This window comes from Rhamphochromis longiceps, linkage group LG2 (assembly GCF_057381845.1).
Source record: "Rhamphochromis longiceps isolate RC_006_pf linkage group LG2, R_longiceps_female_GT1.1, whole genome shotgun sequence".
In the NCBI taxonomy this organism is placed as follows: Eukaryota; Metazoa; Chordata; class Actinopteri; order Cichliformes; family Cichlidae; genus Rhamphochromis; species Rhamphochromis longiceps.
The window spans coordinates 14,418,224-14,425,847 of NC_140558.1; the positions used below are offsets into that span (position 1 = coordinate 14,418,224).

At 43.9% G+C, this 7,624-nt stretch overlaps 1 long non-coding RNA gene across 1 annotated transcript; it reads right to left on the reverse strand.

Moving 5' to 3' along the window:
* Positions 1-3,849: 3,849 nt before the first annotated feature.
* Positions 3,850-4,715, reverse strand: LOC146677068 (uncharacterized). Its single transcript, XR_014907369.1, has 3 exons — positions 4,569-4,715; positions 4,142-4,424; positions 3,850-4,014 (listed from the first exon to the last, which is right to left on the reverse strand). It is a non-coding gene; the product is annotated as an uncharacterized LOC146677068 (long non-coding RNA).
* Positions 4,716-7,624: the final 2,909 nt, after the last annotated feature.

Here is a 7,624-nt window from a genome sequence, read left to right on the forward strand (position 1 = left end):
TGGTGACAGTAGGAAGGAAAAAGTCCCTTTTAACAGGAAGAAACCTCCCAGCTCAGAGACGGGCGGCCATTAGGAGTGGGGAGGGGAAGGCATGCTGTGAAAGAGAGCCAGAGATTAATAATCACTAATGATTAAATGCAGAGAGACGTATAGACTGTTGGAATTGATATTTTTTATATTGTCATTTGTGCTAAAATATATAGATATATAATCATTGCCTTTATGTGTCCTAATATGGCTCTGAAGAAAAAGCCAGACAGTCAGAGGATTTATTTTCAACCTTCTAACATTTCTTTTATCTGTGTCTGTGCTGACAAAATGTGATTTCTTTATTTAGAGTGCAGCTTAGTCCAGAGATGAGCTATGTTATACATTTGGAAAGCACCGTGTTCTGTTTCTTTTAAAGTGCAGGACTTCACACCTTTAAATATGCATTTGAGACCTATTGAGACCTTGCAAGTTCCTGTTTTTATAGTTTAGCAAGACGCTTATTTCTGCTTTTCTGCATACCTCATACACACAGTTTAAGTTCATTGAAAGGTCGTATCTATGTATAGTATGGCTAGAAACAGGCACACATTAAAACTTGTTTTATCAGTTTTAATCTTTTAACTTTATGCATCAAGCAAAAATTAAATTATCTGCAACATTCTCTGACTGGAAGAAATTTGTTTAATATTTAAACCTATTTTCTGCACATTCCAGCACATAAAATATATATATTTTTGTGTTTACACTCAGTCTTTCAAATAGATGCAAGTAAAACACAGCAGAAAATAAATAAAGTCAAAGACTAGCGGTCCTGTTGCTCTATTTTCACCTGTAAAGCAGGAGTAGGGTAGGCGGAGGTTTACCCTGGTGCAGGTGTGCCGCAGCGGTCAGTGGAAGAATCCGCGAGTTTCTCTGTGAGTTTCCCATTACGTCGGAGCGCACTCGGTGCTTGCTTGGAAGTTTAGGGCTTTTTTTTGCTGTAAAAAGAAGTTTTCTTCCCACGCACAACAGACACTAATGTTTTTGTCACTTTTTATGGAATCAAACTCAAAGTAAGGTCAGTGCTTCCACGCTTTAAACGCTGCACGCTCATACTATCTGCCGCACTCGATATGTTATCCATTGTTGATCTGCACACAGCTGTTGTCACGAACGTCGCACTTGCTTACGTCACTGTCGTGAGACATTCTCGCAAAAAAATCACGGTTTTAGTAACACAGTAACGCAGCGTTCCTACGGGAAAGTAACGGTAATCTAATTACCGTTTTTGCAATAGTAATCCCTTACTTTACTCGTTACTTGAAAAAAGTAATCGGATTACTGCCCATCTCTGGTGTCTATGTGGTTGCTTTCAGTAACAGGTTCTGTTTACCAGCAGAGTTGACTTAAACCCAACATAAACACATTGAAGAAGAAACACCCAGTGCATCATGGGAATCTCATATTTAAGGGAGGATTCAGGGTCACCTGACCCAGCTCTAACTATATGCTTATCTGAAGTATAGCACGTTGTTCATATGTGGCTCAAATTTCCACCTATCACACGCTTTACTTCATAAACCTCTAAAGAAAGGTTGGGCCTCCGTGGAGGCTGAGTCAGGGAACAGTGTCTCCGTCTTATTTCATGGTTTTAAATGACATCCAGTACATCTGGTTTGGAAAAGCCAGGACTTCCAAAGTGTGCGTTTAAAGAGAGTGGACCCGGCAGACAGAGACAGCATGGACAGAGATTTTCATCTGTCTATGAAAAAAACAGGAACGTGGCTTTTCTGTCTTGGCTTTGAAAATAAACGAATCTCAAATTCAACTCCTTTGTGATTTAGCAGCAGTCTGTGGGAATATAAAAGGTATTAAATGGTTTAAACCTTACAAAGTACTTCGTGTCATTTTTAATCTGTATCCTGTGTTTTTTGTAGAATACCGATACACCATCTGAGCTATATGAATCATGTAAGAAAATATGCAGAATTCATCACAGAGCAGAAAATAAAGCTGTCAGGAAATGCTTGTCTACAGCTGAATTACTCCATACAGCCGCAGCCCGGCTAAGACAGAGTCAGAAGAGGAAATGAGGGTGACAGTCGATTGGAAATCTTATTGATTTCAGCTCACGCTTCTTTCACCAACAGGCACTTTATTACTGTTTGTTTGCAGGTGTGACGTGGGAGGAAGAATGAAGCTCGTCGGCACATAAATTAGATGTATGTGTCATCATCCAGCAGCTCAGACACACAAACACAGCTTTGGCACCATCAGAGAGGACGCGGGGAGCCTGATTTATGAGTGCACAGCACGGAGTCGATGTCACTTTGAGTTTAATTGTGGGATTTTACACGCGTATTAGAGCTGAATTAAATTCCTTTCCTCTGACTGACTTCTTTAAATCAACCACTGCTACTATGCTGCTGGTGGAAAGTTTATCTAGCAGCTACAGTCCACTCTGCACTCATAAATATTTTACCAAACAGCCTTCGTGGCTTTCGGTAAAGAGGAGCTCGTGGATGGGGTCATATTCAAGGTCTGTGAGGAAGAGCCTGTGCTTAATGTTTAATCTGAGCGTGCAACATTTAAGGATCGGTGACACCAACCTGAGACCCCCTGAAGGTCTGTTTGCAGTTCATCTTGGTTGGTCGCATGCTGTGTCTCCCTCCATGCAGTCACCAACCTTCCCAATATCCTAGATCTTTCCCTCTTACAGTCTGCCTTGCTCAGGTTCCTCAGATTACTGTTTCCCAGTTCAGTGCCTCTGCTCTCCTCCCTCATGGTGGAACTACTTTACCTCCAGACCACAGTTCAGACAGTCCACTCTGCTCCAGCCGACAAACCCTGCCCGGTCTGCTCTTTAAAGCGGTTTTGTCTACACTCCTCCATCCTGCCATGGCCCTCAACATTTTATTGTGGATGATAAGATCGTAGGCAGAAGTAGTGCACCGTGCCCACTCCAAGCCCCCAGGCTCTTACAGTTTTTCTCGATTGCTAAAACACATTTCTTGAAACTACGCCTCATATCCTCACAACAGTAAACACAAATCCATAACCTCTCACTCAATTCCCCAAACATCCTATTTCCAGGTCAAAATGAAGCTCTACACCCAAAACTATTCACTCTTGCTGAAAAACCAAACTTTGCCCTCAGACATCAAACACAAGCCCTCAAAAACACACACACTACAACAGAGTTTTGCACACTGGTACAATTAATTCAAAACAATAGTTCCAAAACAATTAGGTTGCTTATGGTTCTCCCCTTCAAAACCCTTGTCACATGATAAACACAAAAGACGCAACCAATGTATGTACAGTGGCACATTGTCATTCATGTACTATACAGTACAACACACACCAGAAACATTATCCCACCTCAGCATCTTGTCTTTGGTCTGGGTCAGGCCAGAGAATCTCATCCACATCACAGGCTATATTGGCCCCAGCCAGGCAGCGGGGGTAAAATCCTCTTGCATGCCTGATCCACCCCTGGCATGCATCTACTGATATGTCTAGGCAGGCCTCTTCCATGGCCTGAAGGAGGTGAACACGGACATAAGGTTCTCGGTCATACACTTTCCACCGCCATGCCGAAAATAACTCCTCTATCGGGTTTAGAAAGGGAGAGTATGCAGGCAGAAAGATATTAGAAAACCTTGGGTTATTGGTAAACCAGTCACGAACCAGAGCAGTGCGATGGAAGCTGACGTTATCCCACACAACAACGTAGTGAGGCTGCTCTGGCTGTGCTGGTTCCCTGTAGTCCAGCTGGAACATATGTTGTCTTAAACCATCAAGAAAAGCAAGGAGAAGCATAGTGTTATAGGGTCCTAGTACGGCATGGTGGTGGAGTACCCCTCGTTGGCTGATGGCTGCGCACATAGTGACATTCCCCCCACGCTGACCAGGGACATTTACAATAGCCCGATGGCCAATTATGTTCCTCCCCCTTTTCCTTCTTTTGGTCAGGTTAAAACCTGCCTCATCCACAAAGATTATTTCATGGGGAACAGGCCGTCCTTCAATCTCAAAGATTCTCTGCAAAACACATAACACAGTAGAGTCAATCGGTACCCTGAACCACAGTTCAAGAGTGCTGAAATGGCAGCATAAACTGCCATGCTGTAATGGTACACAATACTTTATACAGTATCAAAACTCATACCTGAACATATTCCACACGTTGGTTCTTCACTCTGTCAGAGTTTTGTTCGAAAGGGACTCGGTATGCCTGTTTCATCCGGAATTGATTCTTTCGGAGGATGCGGTCAATTGTGGAGAGGCTGATGGCATTTATGCCTCGAAAAAGATGATCATCCTCAATCACTCTCCTTTGAATCTCTCGCAGGCGGATTACATTATTTGCAATTACCATGTTTACAAGTTCCCTCTCTTGCTCCTCCGACAAAAGCCTTAACCTGCCTCCACCAGGTGGTCGTCTCTGTGTCCTACAAAAATAGAAGCACTCATTACTGTAACTGTCACACATTCATTTTACAGGAAAATAATGGAAACATACTGAAACTCAAGACACATAAGTTCAGTAACTTACAAGTTACTGTACAAAGCAGTCTTACTGCAAGTACACCTACCTGTTTTCCTCCCTGAAGGTTCTGATGATGGAGGCAACAGTGAAGCGACTCAAATTTGGTTGTACTCGTTGCCCAGCCTCCCTCATAGTCATCCCATGGACAAGGACATGGTCAACTAAAGTGGCTCGAATTTCATCCGAGACTGACTGTCTTCGTGCCCTTGCTCTTCCCCTTCCTTGTCGCCGTCGTTCTCCACCTCCACCTCCTTCACCACGTCCTCCTCCTCCTCCACCTCTCCCTCCTCCTCCACCACCTTCCTGTTGTCCTAGACCACCTCCTCCTCCTCTTCCACCACGTCCTCCTCTTTCACCATGTCCTCTTCCTCCACCACGTCCTCCTCCTTCACCACGTCCTCCTCTTTCACCATGTCCTCTTCCTCCACCACGTCCTCCTCCTTCACCACCTTCCTGTTGTCCTAGACCACCTCCTCCTCCTCTTCCACCACGTCCTCCTCTTTCACCATGTCCTCTTCCTCCACCATGTCCTCCTCCTTCACCACGTCCTCCTCTTTCACCATGTCCTCTTCCTCCACCACGTCCTCCTCCTTCACCACGTCCTCTTTCTCCACCACGTCCTCTTCCTTTGCATCTCTTTGGCTCCATTGTTTCAAACCTGAATGAGCTGACTTTGGCCCTTTTATCTATCCATCACAGGTTCTGATTGGTGTGTGCTAAATTTTGACTCCTAGTGTTTCCACCTGGTTAATTGTGTGCTAATTGAGCTCAAGCTATGCTGACTTAAGTTAACATTATTGCATGCTAGTGCTTTCTAAATGACTACATGGTGTAAGCACTGTAAAATGTAGGGATTTGTGTGTAGAGTTTTGCAGTAACAGTTCACCAAATTTGAGTCATGTGTCAAAGCAGGGAATAGTGTTTATAGTTCAGGGAAATGGGTGTGCTTTTTGACCAATAGCGTTACGGTTTTGAAATTTTAGTTTAGAGGCCTGGTTATAGTGTTTAAGCAATCGAGAAAAACTGTAATGTTTCCATGCAGTAACTGTCCTTCATCACTTTTTGTCTTCCTGATGTTTCAGCAGGCTCAGTCTGGCTCTCTGGTCCACTTCAGCCTTTAATGAGCACTTCTCAGATTTTGGCTAAAAGTTGTTCCCTGTTAGAGTCACAGCTGGTCCACTCTGTGTGTAAAGGGGAGGGACACGTCGCCGCTGTCAGAGCTGGAGTCAGCTCTGACAGCGGCGGCCTACAGAGTCAGATCAGGTCACTTAATCAGAGCAGAGGGAGAAGAATTCAACAAGAACAGCGAGCAGCATTCAAACACATTCACAATGACACCTCCAGGTGCTAACAGAGATCTAGAGTACAGGTCTGAGCAACACAAAGAGAATGTGGCACATGAATGAAGCCTGCTGATAAAGTGACAGTTCCTGAGCCTGGTGGACACTGACGCAGTTTTTACAGCTGTCATTTTATTTGATTTTGTTTTCATGCTGAGCTCATCTTACTTTTACAACAAATGCAGCAACTTTTCTTCTTAAATGTCTTTAATCTTCGCTCCCGTTTCTATGCACTGATATCACCATTGGGTGAGTCCAAGTTTATCGATCTTTGAATTTATCTGATCATGGCTTCTTCTTTCTTTCAACAAAAGTTTGGAGTTTAAAAAGTTTTGGGATTATTTGAAGAATGAGCCACAGTAATTAAAAGGTGGAAGAAATAGGCCTTTGACTGTTTAAAGAGAACGTGATAATGAAAATAGGCTGAAAGAAAGCAGACAGAGTAAAAAGGTACAGCGAATCAAATCAGGCATCTGAAAGAGGCATCACGCTGAGCTTTGTGGCAACAGTATGTAAATGTGAGTCATCAGTCCCAATCATCTTCTCCCTGTGAGGAAAAACTGGAAAAATATAAATGCAACAATTCAGCTTTCTACCTCTCGCCACCTACGTGGCACAGATGGTGTTTGCGAAGACATTCAGAGACCAAAATACTTCTGCAGCAATCAGACTTTGAGAACTTTTGGAGAAAGAAGTCAAACTAAGTTTGAAGAGGCCTCCGTGTGGAAGTCTCCTCTTACCAGCATTCAGTCACATGTGAAGCTCTGGGCTCTGTCAAACTCGCCCCCCCCCCCCCCCCCCCTCCCCCTCCTCAGAGAAAATGATTGCTCCTAACTATGAAAATATTTGTGTTAGTGGGAAAAGTCGAACCGGAGGGAGGGTAATGGGGGAAACAGTAGCTGCTTTGAGACAGCGCGGTGGGCGAAATTACAACGAGGAAAGGTAAGAACAAAAGTCTGAAGCTCTGAAGAGAGCGGAGACACGAGCCATCCTGTTGGTGACCTTTCAGAGGTCACTGGAGGCTCTGCGTTACTGCCTGGAAAAACGTTCAGAAATTAGGCCCTAAGTCTGCTTCTCTGTGCTCTTCATTGTCCTCAGCAGTGCCTGAAACACCTACACAGCTGTTCCTGCTTCCAGAGAGACTGTCTGCCAGCAGGCTTCATGTAAACACATTGTCCGTCCAAGTAATCGTTTGAACATGTGACACACGACTTGTGACATGTACTCATGCACGTCTGCAGAGGAGCGTCTGTGAGCGTCCCGAGTACGATGACGTTTAAAGAGCAGATGCTCTTCTATTTTAATCAGGCCCCTAACTACAGCCCGACCTTCCTGCACGTCCTTTAATGCTGCAAAGTGAAAACCTTAAAATGTGTTGACACGATTCAGAGAATGTGCCTCGAGTTTTGCAAGTCCCGCACCCCAGAGGCGATGGATCAGGGCTGATGGCCTCCTCCAAAATTAAAAGTTCTGTCTCATCAATGCAGGTAAAATTTCCACAGGTGAGACGAACCAGGAAGCACATTTGAAGTGAAGAGGAAACGTCAAACATTAAAAAAGCTAAAGGTCATCTGCTGATCCTGGGAGCTGTGCCATGTATGCTATTCGCGTGATAAAGGACATGATAAAGATTTCAGATCCTCACAGAAATCATGTTTACTATGTCAAAAACAAGAATAAATCAAAGAAAGCAAATGATGTAGATCTTTAAAATAAACATGGCTTTAACTAAATTGCAGCAAATGCAAACTGAGTGTTTCAG